Raw genomic sequence first — 22,779 nt, 5'->3', positions numbered from 1 at the left:
TAATAAAAAAGTATGACTTGTCCTGAAAAGAAAACCTGCTTTCTTTTTCATAGGAAATGATGTTCGATGTAGTAGATACGATCTTTAATATCTCAGAATCTTATATAGCAGAGTCTTATGTTATTGTAGCTCGGAAGTGAACAAAACACACATTCAGTGTGACTTTTTGCCGTTGAGCTAGGCAGACTTTCTAAACACTGGCTATTATGACATTTTAGGCAGGGTTATTTTTGTTGATTTGTATAGGTTGTTTGGTAGCACCACTACTCTTTATTTGCTGGATACCAGAAGCAACTCTTGCAGAATGCTTGTAATATCTAGCATGTCTCCAGAAAGTCATCTATAACCGAGAGCTGCCACCCACCACAGACTAATTGCTGATTACTTAATATGATTAGAAGAAATACTGCAGTCAAGACAAAGAAACTGTTTTGGGGCTACCCTGGGAGTACAATTCTGAGAAAGTAAGATCTATTTGGAAACCTGAAGGACAAGGGATGTTCAGCTCTATATAACAGAGTTTAAGGAGCATTCAACGTGGGGATATAATACGCAGTATGTGTGGAATGCAGGCGTGACATTTCCCTTAGTCAGTGTTTAATAACTAAGATGACAAGAAAAGTTTCCCTCATTTTTTTTTTCAATCATGAAATGTTCAAGATCAGACTCAGTAGGCTCCTGATAGAACTCCAGGGTAGGAGGACAGGGAGAGGTCTGTAATTATTTATTGTGTAAAATAAAAAGAGAACAAAAGTGAGGAAATGACACTAGAAATAGTACTTCTTCCATGTGTGTGATATGATACCACAGCAGAAGGAAGCTCATTGTCTAGAGATATTAACAAGTCTCATGATTGGAAGTGCTCCTTGAATGTGTGGTTTGATTGTGGGTAGCGGACTAAGAACACTTAAGAGGAAGGAAACAACAAGATGTAGCCAAACATTATATGAACCTGCAAACTGCTGAATGTACCAGTTCTGTTAGGGAGTTAAATATTAGGGGCTTTGAAAACACTGGGGATGGAAACCCTCGAACTCTAAGGATCTAGTTACTGATCAGGAGCACGTGAGCTGTGTCATATCTCCGACCATGGGAAGAAAAGTAACCTTCTGGATTTCCCTGAAGGTCAACAGTAGATAAATATCTAAACCAGGTTTCAAGAACTTGAGCTCTTATTATATTATGTTCTTTTAAGAGGCAGTTTGATAAAAAAAATAAATAAATAAAAGAAAGGAAGAAAAAGAAAGCCCAAAGACATACATTGCCACTCCTTAGGAATCAATTCAAAGTAAATTCTGGTTTACCTGTATAGGAAAAACTCTCCCTAGAAAAGCTTCTTGATCTCAGAGACCTTTGAAAAAATATAAAATGTAGATTGAAGCAATAGCTCTTTTGGCCATTGTCCACCCTTATCCCTTGAACATGTGCTCTCTTTTCTTCATAGCAGTTGCCTATTTTCAGCACTTCTCTCTATGTGTCTCATTTGAGTACTTTGCTTGAAGATCACAAAGATAAAAGAAGGCCACGGATTAATAGATTGAGATAATTCAAGATGTGATAATTTCAAGGTCCTTTGATAGTTGTTCAGGAAGTTTTGACTTCCCAGAATTAGTCTGTGTCATGGCCAGGAAACTATGACCTTGGTTGTTTCTTCATAGAAGATTAAAACTGGCAGGAAGGTGAACAGTGAAAGAGAGTAAAAAAAAAAAAAATCTCAAAACAAGAGCCCATGGCAGATGGCTGTGCAGGCAGTGTAGCGAGTTAAATTAACCTACAAATGCCACCCCTCTCTCTTTCTCTCTCTCTTCTTAAAGTCCTAATCCTGACATATTGCTAAAGGTTTAGGGTTCAGAAAAACTGTTCAGTTACTTCTCTCACTAAGCTGACTCAGAGCAAAGATCTTAATGTCTGGGGATCTGGAGGGTATATGTTTCTCTGCCGGTTAAAGAATTAAAATGCAGGAAAAAAAATCTAGTGCAACAGATAGTAGCAGAGATACCCCAAACATAGCAAATTGGAGCAGACAGAATCGACGGCAGAAGAAAGGCTTTTCGGTTTGGTTTTATAGAGATTATGTGTATACACACACACACACACACACACACACACACACACACACACACACACACATTCTGATCACTAAGCCAGCCATCTTAGTTAAACAGCTTTACTACCTAATTATGACTCCTCTACCTATCTGCTCACCAAGGAATTTAACTCCTAGACCTTAAAAATATGGTTTATCCCAGTGAACTAGTCTATGGGGGGAGGGCGGCAATGGGGGGAGGGTTGGGAGGGGAACACCCATAAGGAAGGGGAGGGGGGAGGGGGATGTTTGCCCGGAAACCGGGAAAGGGAATAACACTCGAAATGTATATAAGAAATACTCAAGTTAATAAAAAAAAATTTTTTTAAAAAAATATGGTTTATATGTTAGGTACTGATAAAAAGGAAAATGACTCTTAAGTGATCACAACTGATTGCAATTTCTGACATAAAACCAACAAAGAAAATATTAAAATACAAATGGCTGTTGACTAGCCAAATGTCTTTGTACATTTTTATTCAGCAAGGCAATGTTTGCTGAATTAGTCTCAGTTCTGTAGTAAGCTATCACACTACGAAGTAGAACAGATATGTAGAATTTATCTTTCTTAAGGAAAGGAAGTGCTATAGGTCTTTTCTATCATCTTTGTTGTATTAGATATGATTGACAGTGATGACATCCAATCACAGGTTATTGTCTACCAGGAGAAAAGTTCAATGGGCAGGATCCTGCTTCCTTGCAGTAATTGCTTTAGCTACAAATTGGTATAAGATTTTAACAATAATATCTCATTGCTCAATCTTCTCTTGATGTTTTTGCTAGCATTACATACTATATTTGCCATACATATGTGAAATATATCTTTAAAAAAACATAAACAGGTTCTTATATGACTAGAAAGTAATTGTCATAAACTAATCCCATGTCTTCATTTTTAAAGAAGTAAAAAAAAATCAATCAAACAAGCAAACAAAGAAGGAAAACATCAAGTATTTGAGATAATTAAGGACCACTAGGGCCCTCAAGACTGGACAGTTAAGACAAGAAAAGGAGACAAAAATGATAAAAAGCAAAGAAACAGGGAGTTGAATTTAATGATTGGCAAACAACAAAAGATGTGGATGTTGGAAGGCTGAAATTAATACAAAATCATGGGGAAGTAACATGGTGGTTATCTTTGAAGACAGATATAATGGGGACCAGGAAATCTGGTAATATGTACTGGAGAACCAAAGCTGTATAGTTGAAAATATATGAATCATTAGAAATACTGTGAAGAGATAAGAACGGCTTACCATTTTGTTTCAATCAAAACACCTCTCAAGTCCATGACTTCTGGTGTGATTTTTTTTAATTTTGTGTTTTTATTATGGTAAGATATGAGCAAGCATCACTTAATCCCAGATAGGGCACTATAGAGAAGTCAAAGATTCAGTCCATCCAGAGCTAGCTTTGCTAAACCAATGAGTTTATTTGGTTTACTTTCTGGAGTGTGGGTGAACAATTGAGTATGGGGAAACTAAGGGCAATTTATTACAGAAACACGGTGACACCATGGATTCTCAGAATCTGCATTCCTCAAGTTCTCTTACCAATACACACTTAATTTCACCAATGAGTTTATTGTTTCCCAAGAAGTGTTTGCTACTCATGCAGCCTTGGTGATAAACTTTGGGTCTTGTGACTTTCTGAGCTTTCCAAGCCTTGTAAATTTGGTTAGCATCCTAAGTTGTGAACCTCTATGAGTTCTCTAATAATGAAAGTTTCAACTGGAGATCATTGTCTCACAACTTCTATCATTTCCTTCAGCCCTGGTACTCTATCTGCTACTTTTCTACAGCATCCCTTTAAACTTTGGGTATGGGGGCAGATAATATAGAGATTCCATTCTTTTCTTTTTAATTTGGTATTTTTTAATTGGATATTTCTTTATATTTCAAATGTTATTCCCTTTCCTGGTTTCCTGTCCATAAGCCCCCTATCCCCTTCCTGTCCCCTTCTTCTATAAGGGTGTTTCCCTTCCCATACACCCTCCTTACTGACTCTCCCCCAACATTCCCTTGCATTGGGGGTCCAACCTTGGCAGAACCAAGGACTTCTCCTTCCACTGGTACCCCAACAAGGCTATTCTCTGCTACTCATGCAGTTGGATCCATGGGTCAGTACATGTATAGTCTTTGTGTAGTGGTTTAGTCCATGGAAGCTCTGGTTGGTTAGCATTGTTGTTCATATGGGGTCTCAAGCCCCTTCAAGCTCTTTAGTCCTTTCTCTGAATCCTTGAACAGGGGTCCTGTTCTCAGTTCAGTGGTTTGCTGCTAGTATTCACCTCTGTTTTGACATGCTTTGGCTGTATCTCTCAGGAGAGATCTATATGGTATGCACTTAGCATGCACTTTTTAGCTTCATCAATCTTATCTAGTTTTGGTGGATATATATATATATGTATATATATATGTATATATATGTATATATATATGACACATGTGAGGCAGGCTCTGAATGGCCGTTCCTTCAATCTCTGCTCTAAACTTTGCCTCAATATACCCTCCTATGAATATTTTTGTTCCTCCTTTTAAGTAGGACAGAAGCATCCACACTTGGATCTTCCTTATTCTTGAGCTTCATGTGGTCTGTTGATTTTATCTTGGGTAATTCGAGCTCTTGGGGTAATATCCACTTATCAGTGAGTGCATACCATGTGTCTTTTTCTGTGATTGGCTCACCTCACACAGAATGGTATTTTCTAGTTCCATCCATTTGCATATGAATTTCAAGAAGTCATTGTTTTTGATAGCTGAGTAATATTCCATTGTGTACCATATTTTCTGTATCCGTTCCTCTATTGAAGGGCATTTGGGTTCTTTTCAGCTTCTGGCTATTATAAATAAGGCTGCTTTAAACATAGTGGAGCATGCGTGCTTGTGTATGTTGGAGCATCTTTGGGTAAAAGCCCAGGAGTGGTATAGCTGGCTCCTCAGGTAGTTCAATGTCCAATTTTCTGAGGAACCTCCAGACTGATTTTCAGAGTGGTTGTACCAGCTTGCAATTCTACTAGCAATGGAGGAGTGTTCCTCTTTCTCCACATCGTGACAAACATCTGTTGTTGCCCCCGAATTTTTGGCCTTAGCTATTCTGATTGGTGTGAGATGGAATCCCAGGGTTGTTTTGATTTTCATTTCCCTGGTAACTAAGGTTGTTACCATTTCGTTAGGTACTTTTCCGTCATTCTTTATTCTTCAGACGAGAATTCTTTGTTTATCTCTGTACCCCATTTTTAATAGGGTTATTTGGCTATCTCGAGTCTAACTTCTTGAGTTCTTTGTATATTTTGGATATAAGCCTTTATCTGTTGTAGGATTGGTAAATATCTTTTCCCAATCTGTTGGTTGCCGTTTTGTCTTAACAACAGTGTCCTTTGCCTTACAGAAGCTTTGCAATTTTATGAGATCCCATTTGTTGATTCTTCATCTTAGTGCATAAGCCATTGGTGTTTTGTTCAGGAAATTTTTCCCAGTGCCCATGTGTTCGAGACTCTACCCCACTTTTTCTTCTATTAGTTTGAGTGTATATGGTTTGATGTGGAGGTCCTTGATCCACTTGGACTTAAGCTTTGTACAGGGTGATAAGCATGGATCGATCTGCATTCTCCTCTATGCTGACCTCCAGTTGAACCAGCACCATTTGCTGAAAATGCTATCTTTTTTCATTTGATGGTTTTGGCTCCTTTGTCAAAAATCAAGTGACCATAGGTGTGTGGGTTCATATCTGGGTCTTCAATTCTGTTCCATTGATCTACCTGCCTGTCTCTGTACCAATACCATGCAGATATTTTTTAAAATCACCATTGCTCTGTAATACAGCTTGAGGTCTGTAATGGTGATTCCCCAAAAATTTCTTTTATTGTAGAGGATAGTTTTCAATATCTAGTTTTTTGTTATTCGAAATGAATTTGCAAACTGTTCTTTCTAACTCTATTAAGAATTGAGTTGGAATTTTGATGGGAATTACATTGAATCTGTAGATTACTTTTTGCAAAATGGCCATGTTTACTATATTAATCCTGCCAGTCTATGAACATGGGAGATCTTTCCATCTTCTGAAATCTTTTTCAATTTCCTTATACAGAGACTTGAAGTTCTTGTCATACAATCTTTCACTTGCTTGGTTAGAATTGCACTGAGGTATTTTATGTTATTTGGGACTATTGTGAAGGGTGTCATTTTCCTAATTTCTTTCTCATCTGTTTAACCTTTGAGTAGAGGAAGGCTACTGATTTGTTTCAGTTAATTTTATACCCAGCCACTTTGCTGACCTTTTTTTATCAGGCTTAGTAGTTCTCTAGTGGACCTTTTGGAGTCCCTTAAAAGATCTTTACCGATCATATCTCCTGTAAATAGTGATATTGTGGCTTCTTCCTTTCTGATATGCATTCCTTTGACTTACTGTTGTCTGATTGCTCTGGCTAGGATTTCTAGTACTATATTGTAGGGAGAGAGTGGGCAGCCTTGTCTAGTCCCTGATTTTAATGGGATTGCTTCAAGTTTCTCTTTATTTAGTTTGATGTTGGCTACCGGTTTGTAGTATATCGTTTTTACTATGTTTAGGTATGGGCCTTTAATTCATGATCTTTGCAAGACTTTTATCATGAAGGGGTGTTGAATTTTGTCAAAGGCTTTCTCAGCATCTAATGAAATGATCATGTGGTTTTTTTGGCTTTGTTTACATAGTGGATTACATTGATGAATTTCCATATATTGAACCATGCAAGCATCCCTGGAATGAAGCCAACTTGATCATGATTGTTTTCATCTGTTCTAGGATTCGGTTTGTGAGAATTTTACTGAGTATTTTTGCGTCAACATTCATAAAGGAAATTAGTGTGAAGTTCTCTTTCTTTGTTGGGTCTTTGTGTGGTTTAGGTATAAGCATAATTGTGGCCTCATAAAAGGAATTTGGTAGTACTCCGCCAGTTTCTATTTTGTGGAATAGTTTGGACAGTATTGGTATGAGGTCTTCTATGAAGGTCTGATAGAATTCTGCATTAACACATCTGGTGTTTGGCTTTTTTTTTTTGGATGGCAGACTTTTAATAACTGCCTCTGTTTCTTTAGGAGTTATGGAACTGTTTAGATGGTTTATCTGATCCTGATTTAATTTTGTTACCTGGTATTTTCCTTGAAAGTTATCTGTTTCATCCAGATTTTCCAGTTTTGTTGAATACAGATTTTGTAATAGGATCTGATAATTTTTTTAATTTCCTCAGATTCTGTTGTTATGTGTCATTTTTATTTCTGCGTTTGTTAATTTGAATACTCTGTGCCCTCTGGTTAGTCTGGCGAAGGGTTTATCGATCTTGTTGATTTTCTCAAAGAACCAGCTCCTGGTTTCTTGATTCTTTGTATCGTTCTTTTTGTCTTTACTTGGTTGATTTCATCCCTGAGTTTGATTTTCTTCCTGCCTTTTACTCATTGTGGCTGTATTTGCTTCTTTTTGTTCTAGAGCTTTTAGGTGTGCTGTCAAGCTGCTAATGTATGTTCTCCTGTTACCTTTTGGAGGCACTCAGAGCTATGAGTTTTCCTCTTAGCACAGTGTTCATTGTGTCCCATAAGTTTGGGTATGTTTTACCTTCATTTTCATTAAATTCTAAGAAGTCTTTAATTTCTTTCTTTATTTCTTCCTTGACTAGGTTATTGAGTAGAGCGTTGTTCATCTTCCATGTATATGTGGTCTTTTGTCCTTTTGTTGTTATGGAAGATCATCCTTAATCCCGTGATCTGATAGGATGCATAGGATTTCAATCTTTTGAGGTCTGTTTTGCAACCATTTATATGGTCAATTTCTAAGAAGGTCCCATGAGGTGCTGAGTAGTAGGTATAGTCTTTTGCTTTAGGTTGAAATGTTCTAGAAATATCTGTTAAGTCTATTTGGTTAATAAGTTCTGTTAGTTTCTCTGTCTCTCTTTAGTTTCTGTTTCTATGATCTGTTCATTGAAGAGAGTGGGTATTGAAATCTCCCACTATTATTGTGTGAGGTATAATGTGTTCTTTAAACTTTAGTATGATTTCTTTTATGAATGTAGGTGCCTTTGAATTTGGAGCAGAGATGTTTAGTATTGAGAGTTCATCTTGGTGGATTTTCCTTTGACGAATATGAAGTGTCCTTCCTTATTTTTTTTTTTTTTTGGATACCTCTTGGTTGATAGTCGATTTTATTCGATATTACAATGGCTTCTTTCTTGGGAACATTTGCTTGGAAAATAATTTTCGACCTTTTTTAAAAAAAATATTAGATATATTTCTTTGTTGGGAGTGATGCCCTTGAAGCCCTCCATTATTGATGTTATTATTATGGTTAGAATTAAGTCTGACCAGGTTCATGGAAAATCCCCAGCCAGCTGCAGAAGACTAATACAAATCTGGTGGTCAAAATAAATAATAATATGATAAAGTTCTCCTGCTGACTAATAATATGACAAACCTATGACCTTTCTAACATCCTGCCAACATCAGCCGATTCCCTGACCACACAAATACTGTGTCCTTGGCCTGTGTAAGTGTTTCACACTTCCCCCTCCCTCTGTTACCCATGTTATAGTGTAAATTCAGTCTTGGGAAAAAATAAAATTGTCACCTTGATCAGACTCTTGTCTTGGCGTCCTTCTTCGCGTCTCTTGTCCCACATTCTCTTCCAGGTACCCCAACACCCTTCGCTTACATTTCTTTATTTATATTTCAAATGTTATTCCCCTTCCCGGTTTCTTGTCCATAAGTCCTCATCCCCTACACCCCCCTCCCCCATATGGGTATTCCCCCCATACATCCCCCTTATTGCCCACCCCTGCCATATTATACTGCACTGGCGGTCCAACCTTGGCAGGACCAAGGACTTCTCCTTCCACTGGTGCCCCAACAAGCCTATTCTCTGCTACATATGCAATTGGAGCTCTGGGTCAGTCCATGTATAGTCTTTCAGTAGTGGTTTAGTCCTTGGAAGCTGTGGTTGGTTGGCATTGTTTTTTTTATGGGGTTGCAAACTCCAACTCTTTCAATCCTTCCTCTAACTCCCCCCAGGGCGGTCCTGTTCTCAGTTCAGTGGTTTGCTGCTCGCGTTGACCTCTGTATTGGACATGCTCTGGATGTGTCTCTCAGGAGAGATCTATATCCGGTCCCTTTCAGCATGCATATTTTTAGCTTCATCAATCTTATCTAGTTTTCATGGCTCTCTCTCTATATATATGATGATTTTCCACCCTTTTATTCTGATGTTTTGTCTGGCTTTGTCACGGAGGTATGTTTCCTGTATATAGCAAAATCCTGGGTCCCCTTTATGTATCCAGTCTGTTAGTCTATGCTTTTTTATTAGGTAATTGAATCTATTCATGTTGAGAGATATTAAGGAATAGTTTTTGTTGTCCTGTTATTTTTTTTGTAAGAGGCAGAATTATGTTTGTGTGGCTCTCTTCTTTTGGTTTCACTGCAAGATTACTTTCTTGCTCTTTCTAGGGTATAGTTTCCCTCCTTGTGTTGGAGTTTTCCATATATTATACTTTGTAGCACTGGGTTTTTAGGAAGATATTATGCAAACTTTGTTTTGTCATGGGATATCTTGATTTCTCATCTATGGATATAGTAGCCTAGGCTGGCATTTGTGCAGTCTTAGGGTCTGTATGACATCTGCCCAGGATCTTCTGACTTTCATATTCTCTGGTGAGAAGTCTGGTGTAATTCTGATAGGTATGCCTTTATATTTTACTTGTCCTTTTCCCCTTGCTGTTTTAATATTCTTTCTTTGTTTTGTGCATTTGGTGTTTTGACTATTATGTGACAGGAGAAATTTCTTTTCTGATTCAATCTATTTCTAGCTCTGAAGGCTTCTTATATGTTTATGGGCATCTCTTTATTTTTAGGTTAGGGAAATTTTCTTCTATAATTTTGTTGAAGATATTTACTAGCTCTTTCAGTTGGGAGTCTTCACTTTATTCTATACCTATTATCCTTAGGTTTGATGTTCTCATTGTATCCTGGATTTCCTGGATGTTTGGGGTTAGGAGTTTTTTCGCTTTTTACATCTTCTTGATGGTTGTGTAGATATTTTCTGTGGTATCTTCTGCCCCTGAAATTTTCTTCTACATCTTGTATTCTTTTGGTGATGCTTGCATCTATGACTCCAGATCTCTTTCCTATGTTTTTCTATCTCTAGTGTTGTCTCCCTTTGCGCTTTCGTCATTGTTTCTCTTTTCCTTTTTAAATCCTTGATCATTTTGTTCAATTCCTTCACCTATTGGGTTGTGTTTTCCTGTAATACTTTCAGGGATTTTTGTGTTTCCTCTTTCAGGACTTCTACTTATTTACTTGTGTTCCTGTATTTCTTCAAGGGAGTTACTTATGTCCTTCTTAAAGTCTTCCATCATCATCATGAGATGTGATTTTAAATCCAAATCTTGCTTTTCTGGTGTGTTTGGATGTCCAGTGTATGCTGTGGTGAGAGAACTGGACTCTGATGATGCCAAGTCTCGGTTTCTGTTGCTTATGTTCTTGTGCTTGCCTCTTGCCATCAGGCTGTTTCTGGTGTTAGCTTTTCTTGCTGTCTCTGACAGTGACTTGACCTTCCTTTAAGCCTATGTCTCAGCGCCCCTTTAGACCTTTTTTTCTTTCAGCCGGATCTGGGAACAGAGAGTTGTTCCTGATTTTGTGTGTCCTGAAGCCTCCAGGTAGGTCGCTTGGAGCAGAAGAGTTAGTCTTACCTCTGTTCTCAGGTGTGTCGGTGCTCCTGGCAACTGGCTTTAAGCTCTGGGCTCAGGCAGAAACCAAAGGGGTCCTGCCACTCTCTTTTTCCAGTCTCCTATATCCAGAGGGCACGAGGCAAGTTCCTCCTGGGCCAGAAATGTGAGCAGAAGTGTCTGTCTCCCATGATCTCTTGGGATTGTACACACTTCTGAGAATCCAGCTATCTCCCCCACTCGATTTTGCTACAGAAAGCTGCCGGAGTGGTTCTGGGTGCAGGTAGAAACCAGGAAAGAGACAGTCTTAATCTCTTCATTCACATCATGTTTCTTGCATAAAATAAAAAGACCTACAAGATAGATATTAAAATCTTTCAATGGCTTCACCTTCAAAGACCGGAGTATATCTCATTAGGTCTCACATCTTTCTTCTCTTTAATATTCTCAATCCTCCCCTCCTTTCTCCTTCCCCTTTTCCTTTATGCCAGTGTGGCCACTCTGGGTATCACCCCACCCTGGCCTATCAAGTTTGTGAGGCTAAGGTGCATCTTTCCCACTGAGGCCAGACAAGGCAGTCCAGTTAGAAGAACATATCCCAAGTACAGGCAATAGCTTTTGAGATTAGTTCCTGTTCCAACTGTTCAGGACCCACATGAAGACAAAACTGCACATCTACTACCTATGTGTAGAGAGGCCCAGATCTATCTAGCCTGTGTATGTTCTTAGGTTAGGGGTTCAGTTTCTGAGAGCCCCAAACATCCAGGTTAGTTGACTCTGTTGGTATTCCTGTAGAGTGCCTATACATCCCAGGTCAGCAGTCCTTCCTCCTGTTATTCCATAAGAGTCACCAAGCTCCATTCACTGTTTGGATGTGGATGTCAGCATCTGTTTGAGTCAGCTGCTTTATGGAGCTTCTCAGAGGACAGCCATACTGGAATCCTGTCTGCAAGCCTATCAGAGTATCATTAATAGTGTCACATTATTGGTTGGCCATTCCCTTAATCTCTGCTCCGTCCCCCATCCCTGTATTTCTTATTGACAGGATAAATTTGGGGTGGAAACTTTTGTGGGTGAGTTGGTGTTCATATTGCTCCACTGGAGTTCCAGCCTGGCTATAGAAAGTGACCTCTTCAGGGTCAATATTCCCAATGCTGTGAGTCACAGCTAAGGTCACCACCATTGATTCTTGGGTGCCTCCCTTATCCCAGACCTCTCTTTCATCTTGGAAATGGTTCCCCACTTCCCCACCCCTGTCAGTTGGAGATTTCCATTCATTCTCATGGCCATCTGGGATGCGCATCCCAATATGGTTACACAGAGGACAAAACTTCTAAAGCTATGAACCCTAGAGAGAACCACTCAAACCGAGAAACTTTCATATAAAATTCTACATTTTAAGTAATTTGTATATTAACTCTCAAGGATAATTTATTTGACTTTTATAAACAATCCAGTTATCAAGCCTTTATGTATAGGGGTTATCCATGCTTTTATTTAAATCCAGTTGAGATGTAAAGACACAGTTTGATATGACCTAATCAAATTACCTTTAAAAAGTGGTAACTCAGAGTTTATGAAATATATCTAAGAATTCAAACTTTTTACTTTCATGTATCACCCTTTCTGCAAATAATTTGTCCATTTTACTTTTTCACCATTTTAAATGTAAATGTTCCATTAAAATTTGCCTTTTAATTTTCTTTAAAAAGATGTAAGGAATAATTAAGCTTAATAGATCTAAATGCCTTGTGTCTCACACCTTGGCAGTTGAAGAAAAAACCAGTTTCATAGTCTGGAGATTCTGAAGACAGTATCACATTAAACATATATTCTGTAATTGCTTGTGGCAAATTACCCGACTGATGGAGAAATATGTATCCAAATTCCATGTGGATATTACTTCTTTGAACATCAGAATTATAATAAGTAAACATCTTCAAAGCATGTTTTTGAAATGAGTTAGCTATGTCTTTGGTTTTTAAATTACATGATAAATACTATTTTCAATCAAACAGTAGCAACTAGAAATCAAAGAATCTGTATATTAGGAGGATGATTTTCAAAGCTCCCTGCTTGAAAATCACCTAGAAATTGTTTTATTTTATCTTCCCAGACACAGAGTTTTTAAAGATGTGATTGAAATTATAATTCAGTTTTAAAAATAAGGTTTTCATTTTATTTAACTCTTTGTGGTAGATTGGACATTGAGAACAGACAAGATGAAAACTTGGCAATTTCCAAATATAAATTTAGGTAAAGAAATCAGCACTTATAATTCTAAGGAGATGTTATATTTTGTGCTATACACAGACTTTAAAAATACACTATTTATTGTTTCCAGATTTCATATATACAGACACTATGGACACATATAATCTTAGATCATATTTCTTCACATTATGCCCTCTTATCCATTCTCTCCTGTCACGCCACTGAATCCCTACTGTGATGTGTGTGTGTGTGTGTGTGTGTGTGTGTGTGCGCGCGTGTGTGTGTGTGTTGGAGCCTCAAAAGCCCCAGTGTTCAGCAAGTTTCAATGTACAAATTTATTTAAAAAGTATTTTGGTTATCAACCCTGTCCTGTCAGCTGTTAACTGGTAGTTGGTCTGAAGATTTGGTTTACCACAGCTGGTGATCATGTCACCTCTTTTTATAGCTTTCATTTCTAAAACTAGATTATTTAGTTCTGCCAGTTTTCTGAATTTCTTATGATGGAACTAATGAACTTCTAGATTATTCATTCTGCTCCCAGAATTGGAAAACAGTTGAAATAATTTTAGTTCCTATTTCATCTAAAAAACCTTTTCTAGATAAATACTCAAAGGTAAATGATTTTCTCATGATTTGCATTTCATATGTAAGCAAAAAAATCACTAACAAACACATCACACATATCTGGGAATTAGGGCCCCCTGTTTGCTAATTTGCATACTTGTCTTACTGCAGTTTCTTTGGTGTATTTAAGTTAGAACTGAGGTAGTTACAGCACAAGTTCACATAAAATGGATCCCACCTATATATGTCTGTAACACAAACAAAATTATTATTTTAATATTCTTTCTGATGACATTTCAGGCTTTTCGGGTGTAAACAATCTTAAACCATCTAGTTCCTTTGCCATAGTAATCTCTCCGAAGAGAACATGCTGTAGGTAAATCATTTTATCTGTTGAAATTAAAAGGACGTATCTACAAAGGATTTTCTGATAATATTCAGTGTCCAAAAATGTCATGTTTTATGCAGCATATGCCATATGAATATTGTTCCTTTGAACACAGAAATAATTCTATGAAAACATCTTCAATGTTGTTTTATAGAATGGATCATCTGCGACTTTAGTTAATAAATTATACCTACATATTATTTTAAAGATATTATGATCAAATACAGTGCAAATTGCTGTGTGTGTAAAACTTCAGGAGATGAAAAATGAAATAAAGAAAACAATCTCTGCATTCAAACTTACGTCTAACGAGGAGAAAAGGTAACATGCTAAGCCACCATGATGTTGAATGGTGGATGACAATGGGTCTGTGACTTCTGCAACAATCTGACAAAGACATGTACAACGCTATTTAGCATTCCTGCTTCTATTCCTAGTAATGTGTGACAAGAGGAATCACATGGCTCTTTTTTCGATTTCTATCAAATTGTTTTTTTTAAAAAAGTAAAGCTTTCCACTAAGGAAATATCAGTAATTTGACCATTATGACTTAACAACTTTTCAATTTTTTTTGCATTTTTTATAACAGCTATACACGGTGTATGTTATTAATATAGCATAATTGAGGTTTTTATATGTTATTACTGCTAACAAATGCTGCTTTTTAAAATATTCTAATAATGTCTTTATAATTGTTTCTTTTATGGTGAATGTAATATCACACAAGATCTCAAAATTTGCTTGAGCAATTCGGCTTTATTAAATATTTATATTTTTCAAATATTGCCTATCACAGAATATCATTATGGATACTGCTTTACTTTTCTATTGAATTATTTCATGGGAGTAAAATTACAAGGTCAGGGGTCACTGACACTTTAATATCTTTTATTATGAGTTCTTCCCTGTAATTTAAAGATTCTGGAGCAATTCCCTATTGCAACATGACCATAGATTTGCTTTGAGTAAGTTACATCTTTTATTAAATAAGCACTTAGCAGACACTTAAGAGTGTGCAAACTTTGGAGCTGAACAAATTAGTAACATTTAATGCTAATTATTTCTGTGTGTTGATCTGAAATGATGAGACAAACACAGAATCCCAGTGGTACAAGGGAACGAATTTGAGTTTTAGGATACATTTCACCAGTGCTATCACAGGGAAGCATTGGGACCTGATGTGTTTAGTCTGGTTCCTGACAGCATTGACCCTGTGTAGCATCCTGGTGATGTTTCTGCCCACTTCACTGTTCCCTGAGGAGCACTTAACCTGTAATCAGCTTTTCAATTGGCCCTACCTGTTTATTGATGTCCTGTCTACAAAATCCAACAGGTAAAAATATCCGTGGTCCAAGCAGTGATAACAAGTAGGCACAGCTGCAGTTGAGCCAGGAAATTATTTTAAAACAACCTGGTAGGATGAGGGCAGTGATTTTCACCTATAGTTAAGAGATGATCACACATAAACAAAACATCTTTCCTGTAAAGGCCATGGCAGCACAGTCTCCTAATTTAACCTTTTGACTAGTTTAACCCTTTGACATGTTCAACTAATATTTGTAAATTTAAAAATTGTACATAGGCTACAGTCCTAAATTCCCACAAGCTGAGAGGAGTTATTGTAGACTTCTTTTATCTAGAAGGGAATGGAGGATCTGATAATAACATACAAACCTACTTTATACCATACAGATGGTAAATTGCAAATATGAGATACAAGCCTCACACAGAATGACTGTGAAAAATATCATTTTATTTAGGTGCCACCGTTTTCACTTTGAGCTTTAGGTGACATTTCTTAGGCATGTGTATATCTGTATATTGGCTCCCTTTCCCTTCCAGTTCATATTTGTGTTCTACTTAAATAGAATCAAGAGCTATTTGACATTTATTGAATGCTGTAATAATCTGTGACATAAACAACTGCATAAGAACTCTAAGAAATAAATATTATTAAACTGGCTTACAGTAGAGGCACTGGAATCCTGGAGAATCACAGTAGCATACATACTAAGATCCCCTATCCTAGCAAAGAAGAACTGAAAATTGGCTTGAAGATAGCATCAAGCTCACAGTTTCAGAATCCAGTGGTTGTTTGGGTTTTCAAACTTGCACATTCCATAGGCTTATGGCGAGGGTTTTAGAGAAGCTGGCTAGTCTGGAAAGGGATTTTAAACAAGCAAACAACAACAATACTATAACTATTGCTGGCATACACTAGAAAATAATAGTTGTCAATCAACTCAGACTTCCATCATCTTTGATTGCTTAAGACTTATCCCTGAATTTGCAGGAGATCAAAGCAAAGTACCTACTCCTATATGGCATAACATACTAAAGCTGAATAATGCTGAAAATTTCCTATAATGAGATTTTAAACTTTGTTCCTGCCATGTCATCTATACTGAGAGTTAATTAATAATATTTAATTAGTGTAATAAATATTTAGATACAAGAAGGCTTCAAATACTCAAAAATGTGTCTGAAACATATTCCTTATATTTTAAAATTGAAGAGATTCAACTTCTTATTGAAGCAGTTAATCACTCTACACCTCAACTGACAAATTGGAAGCAAGTTCTTTACATGATGATTTTATATGTTGTGCGATTTACTCCATTTAGTATTTTGACTTCTTCACTAGCCTCTTCCTTTGATAACTGTAAAGTTGTAAAAATGTTCCTTTTCTTTCCATGGTTCACTGGTGAGCACGGACTACAACATAAGTGAAGCCTGAGTAGCATCCTTTATGTTTAAGGGAAATTTTAATATCTTTTGTGTTTTGGAAAGAATCAGAATTATAATCTATCAGACATAATATAAAAACAGAATCAAAATTGATCTGTGAATACAAAAAAAGTTAAACAGATTTTTATAAAACTACATTAATTTGGGTTTACTATTTTATTCTGCAATGAACCTTAGTCTATCTATGATATTCTTAATGGCTGTAAAATTCAAGGCCCTGAGCCAGGGAACACAATTGATAAGTTAGGAGAATGCAATCCTTCCTTCTAGGACCCTATTTTCTAAAACACTTGAGAGAAACAAACAGCTAATACATCAAAAGGAGCAGTTGCAGCAATAGTTGCCACTCTAAAGTAGATGGAAATGTCACCTGCCCCACTCTAGAAAAAGAGCTACAAGTTGTTAACCACTACGGGGGCGTGGGGGCGTGGTTAATATTCCCTAGGGTTTGCTCTTCTATTGGTTATACAATATCGAAGTGTTCAGTGCTAAAACGACATAATGCAGGCAACACTGAATGGACTTAGCATATTATATTTATATATTTATTGCTTTATATGTATTTGTAATAAAATGATTAAATAAGAGGAAGGTGTGAATTTGAATGGGAGTAGAGGTAGACATAGGCATAGCAGGGGAGTCAGGGAGAATCAGAAGATAGAGCAGGGAAAGGATTTAAGTATATTTTAATTAAGACTGTCAAATGAGCAGTTGAATTTCAGCTGTAATGGTAGATGCAAGATTGAATAGGAACAGAACTAGGGTAGATCATTTTTCACCCTTCGATTAAGACAATAGAAGAGCCATTTAACTATAGGTTGAGAATGAGTTTCTTGAGACCCACTAAGTAGAGACAGGGTTATAGCAGTGAGGGGGAAGAGGAACTCATGAGCTGAAACAGTTGTGCCATCAATGGCACCAAAGCTGTCCACAGGAAGACTGGTTCTAATAGTGTGGCTGCGAGTAGACCCAGTGCTCAGTAGAGACAGGCAAAGCTGAGAGAGTAAATACTGGTGGCATGTCAAGCTGTATTTTTATGCAAGGCTATGAAGTGACATCCTTCTACGAGTATTTCCTTTCCATTTAACTCCTGCAGAATGAAGACCTTTATGGGCTGTGCATAAGGTGGATGAGCAGACATAGCTGGGTAAGAAGCCAAATGCTGCATAACACCAATATCAACATGGTACCCCCTTTTGGTAAACCTTACTTATATTCTATTGACTCACTAAAATTCTCTATAACACACTGACATCCAATACTTCAAAGGTTGAACTATTAACACCAGCCACTTGCCTACTTTGCATTCATCCCCAAACTCTTATTTGCTGTATTAAAGATTCAGGCCAGGGAGTGAGACTGCAAAGAAGAGTTATAAATGCTCTGAGCTCAGAGATTCATAATGACCTATTCTAAGAGACAGATGGCCATTGAAGACTTAAAGTATGAACAGTGTGACATTCTCTATTTTTACTAATTCTCTAAAAGTCCATGTGTACATCAGTTGCAGCATGTCTCAACCTGAAGCAGCCACTCTAGTTGTATTTGCTGGATGGTTGGCGGCTTTGGTGAGACCTACATTAAGTTGTTTTAATAGTGAACTAGCAGGTACTGCAGGAAACTTGCCTAAGGGATACTTTTAGTCACTGGAGTGGTTCTGTTTTTCACAGAGCAAAAAGCAAGCTGATACAGGTTTTCAACCTATATAAAACTTAAAATTATTTGGACATCTTAAGAATTTAACTGCGTGGTATCTGATATGGTTGACTTCGGTTGGAATTTCATATTAATGTTTTAGAAAGTATTCAAGACAATCCTCTGTAGCCAATGCTGAGAGTCACCGAGATAATGCAGATCTGTTCTTCCACTTGCACTGAAGCACCCTAGGAATTGAATAAGACAAATGGAAGAGATAAAGGCCCTTCATCAGCTTCTGCTTCAATGTGAAATAATAAGTACTGAATTACTTTTTATTGGAAATCTCTATCAAGATGTAGGTGTCCAGATTGTATTTGGCTTGAGAGCATTGAACCCCTAGTACAGATCACATGCTTCTGTCTACCTTTCATTATCAGGTTTTATTCGTTTGGATTTATTATTTTAAGTCAAAAATAGAATAGACTGAAATCCTTAGAAGAACTATTGTGAACATTAAATTTAGAACTACAAGACATATGCAGGTTATCATTAATTTGCAGAGAAAGGGATATAATTTAGCATGTAATTTTAGACCCTTATACTTTACATGAAATACAATCAGATCTCCTGAACTATTCAACATGGTCTGTATGGTTTAGGAATTGAGAGTTGATGAATATAAAAATAATTGTGTGTGTGTGTGTGTGTGCACGTTCATGTGTGTGTTTGTGTGTGTGTGTCTGTCTGTCTGACTGTGTGCGTATGTATGTGCAAACAGGCACCATGTATCCCCAAAATGAATATTTGATCCGTCATAGAAGATTCAAAGGCATAAGTGCTTTCAACTTTGTATAGTTCTTTTTTTTCTAGATGGTTGATTTTAGCCATAAGTTTGATTATTTTCTGCCATGTACTCCTCTTGGGTATATTTGCTTCTTTTATTTTTCTCGTGCTTTAAGTGTGCTATCTAGCTGCTCATGTATGTTCTCTCCAGTCTCTTTTTGCAGGCACTCAGATCTATGATTTTCCTCTTAGCACTGCTTTCATTGTGTCCCATGAATTTGGGCATCTTTTGCCTTCATTTCCATTAAATTCTAAAGTCTTTACGCTCTTTCTGTATTTTTTCATTGACCTGATTATTATTGAGTAGACGTTGTTCAGCTTCCATGTGTATGTGGGTTTTCTGTCATTTTTGCTGTTATTGAAGGTCTTAGTCTGTGGTGATTTGATAGGATTCATGGGATTTTTTCCAATTTTCTTGGATCTATTAAGACCTGTTTTTTGACTGATCATATATTCATTTTTGGAAAAGGTACCATGAGGTGCTGAGAAGAGGGTATATTCTTTTGTTTCATGGTGAAATGTTCTATAGATATCTGTTAAATCCATTTGGTTCATAAACTCTGTTAGTTTCTCTGTGTCTCTGTTTAGTTTCTGTTTCCATGATCTGTCCATTGATGATAGTGGGGTATTAAAATTTCCCATTATCATTGTATGAGGTGCAATGTGTGCTTTGAGTTTCAGTAAGGTTTCTTTTATGAATGTAGGTGCCTTTGCATTTGGAGCATAGATATTCAGGATTGAGAGTTCATTGTGGTCGATTTTTCCTTTGAAGAATATGTAGTGTCCTTCCTTATCTTTTTTGATAATTTTTGGTTGAAAGTCGATTTTATTTGATATTAAAGTGGCTACTCCAGCTTGTTTCTTGGGACCATTTGCTAGGCAAATTGTTTTCTAGCCTTTTACTCTGAGATAGTGTCTGTCTTTGTGACTGAGGTGTGTTTCTTGTATGCAGCAACATGCTGAGTCCTCTTTAAGTATGCAGTCTCTTATGTCTATATCTTTTTACTGGGAAATTGAGTCCATTATTGTTAAGATATTAAGGCGAACTGAGTTTTGCTCTCTGTTATTTTTGTCATTAGAGTTGGACTTATGTCTCTGTGGCTCTCTTCTTTTGGGCTTGTTGAGTGAAGATTACTTCCTTGCTTTTTCTAGGGTGTAGTTTTCCTCCTAGTGTTGGAGTACCCAGGACTGGCTGCGTTGGGGGAACTGCATTCTGATGATGTCAAGTTGCATTGGTTGCTGTTGCTTAGGTTCTTGTCATCTGCTTATGTCTGGTGTTAGCTGGTCTTGCTGTCTCTGGCAGCGACTTGACCCTCCTGTAATCCTGTGTGTCAGCCCTCCTGGAGACTGGCTTTCTCCCAGCTGGATCTGGCCACAGAAGGCTGTGTCTCTGGGTCAGTTCTGCACAACATCTTCTATAAATGAAACCATTATAGTAAATGGTAAACCAAGTTGAAACCTAGGTACATGGGCACCGAGTTGCACGCCATTATGAGTCTACACGTATACTTTAGAACCACAATTTGAAAGTACTTAAGAGGACTCCTCAATTTGAAAATTACACAAACTCTGATAGTTTGTGTAATAAGGAAGTGATATTATAGCCTCTGTTTCTGCTTTTAAATCTTGATAACTTTTGATAGTAGTTATCAAATTCTTAAATTTTAAAATTAAAAATCAAAGCTTTAAAAACAGATAACTTGTCTAAATTTACAGAGAATAATAATTTGAAATGTGTTTCTATAATCACGATATATCCAATCACATTTGAACAGTTTGACAGAGCAAGATCACCAGTCAGCTACACTGACTCAGTTCCTAAGAGTTCCAGTGAAATCAGATTCATCTGAGCAGTAAAGCTGCTAATTTTGTGCTCATTTAAATTGTATCCAAATAATCCAGACCTGTAGATTTTGGCTCATAGAAATTTAATTGAGTTTCTTTTATATATTCAACACACAAACCAGTCATTTGCAAGCAACATGGGCTTCAGTTCTATTGGATGAGCAAATTTTACTGAGAGGATCCTGATCCTGATCCATTCTTTCCCAAGACTTCTTTTTACTTATTTATTTTGGGAAGAGGGTCTCAGGATATATCCTGAGCTGGCCCCAAAACTGTGCTCTTCTGGCCTCAGCTCATAATTGCCAACATCAAAGGCCTACATCATCACAGTCATAATTTGTTGGGGTTTGATATTTTTTAAGGTTTTTTTGAAAATTGATATAATGAATGTACAAGTATTTTAGAGTTTTATAAATCTGTAGGGTATGTCAGAGTTCAACAGGAAAAAACTAACTCCATACTAGACTGAGAACTTGTCAGCTATGTTTTCAGCACAGACTTCATCAAGTATTTTTGGACTAATATGTCCACTAACAAACATGATTCATGCCACTGATTTATGACCATTGAAAAGATTCTCAATTTCTTTACTAATGGGAGTATCTGTTTGATGATGCAATAGTGTAATGGGAGGCATAAATACCAGCAGAAAGTGGAAGATTTCCATAGAAATCATTGCATGGCAGACAAGCATGTAGAATTGGTATTTATATTTAGTAAGAAATAATGGAACTGAAACAGGACTCAGTAAGAATGCTGAAGAACTCAAAAAATGCCAGTGTTTCATGCAAAAATATAAATATTTATCATTGAATCATTAAGTACTCCATCGTGGATAATTCACTTATGCAAAGTTCCTGTTGATTTTAATCTTTCTGAAGTAGTTTAGAGAATCACACTGACCTATATAAATGAAGCTACAATTTTGAGCATTCAGAAGCTGACATTACTAATCAAAGGGAGACAAATTTAGAGATTTACAGAGACATACAATTTACAAAAAACCTACAGAAACATATTTGAAGATCAATTTACAGTCAAATATTTCATTCTACAAATACTGTGCTCATTATAATTCACTTTAAAGGAAAGATAACAGGTATGTATTAGTTGTAGTGAAAAAGAACCAATTATTCAAATAGCCATCCTTCAGTGTTGTGGAATCAAATTGACACCTGGGTTTCCATATATAAATGGTGTTTGGTTTAGATATGAAAAAGGCAGAGATTAGTTAAACTGACAAAAAATATCATTTTGTTGATTACTTGTTAAAATTGTAATGTACATCTTTATTTTATTTAGCTGATGAAAACCACAATATCCTTCTAATAAGAAACACATGTAAAATATCCCAGTAATACAATATAAGGGCATCAAGGCTTGTCTATAGTCAGCGTTCTATGTAACAGGTACTATGGAAGAAGACTGAAATTACCGAGATTACAAATCCATTTTTGAGCCATTCAACTCTAGCCAGCACTTATGGAGAAAACGCTTTGCCCAAAAAGTTCTGTGTCTCAATAGTTTTGAATTGTGTGATAAAATAATTTTGGAAATAACTTGTATATATTTATGTAACATAGAAGAATACTTTGAATTTTCTGACGTTGGGTTATGCATGCTTCTAGGGCTCTCACCTGTCATCTCTATAACTCAGAATAGGGTAGTACATGCTGCAGTAACAAGCAAATCCTGTTTTTCAGGGCTTTATCTGTCAGGTTGTAAGTATATTTCTTCTACTTATCTCAAGAGTCAGCTGCTAATTGTCCTGTT

The sequence above is a fragment of the Rattus norvegicus genome, chromosome 5, assembly GCF_021556685.1.
Source record: "Rattus norvegicus strain SHRSP/BbbUtx chromosome 5, alternate assembly SHRSP_T2T, whole genome shotgun sequence".
Lineage (NCBI taxonomy): Eukaryota > Metazoa > Chordata > Mammalia > Rodentia > Muridae > Rattus > Rattus norvegicus.
Note: the sequence above shows the minus strand (reverse complement) of the source record.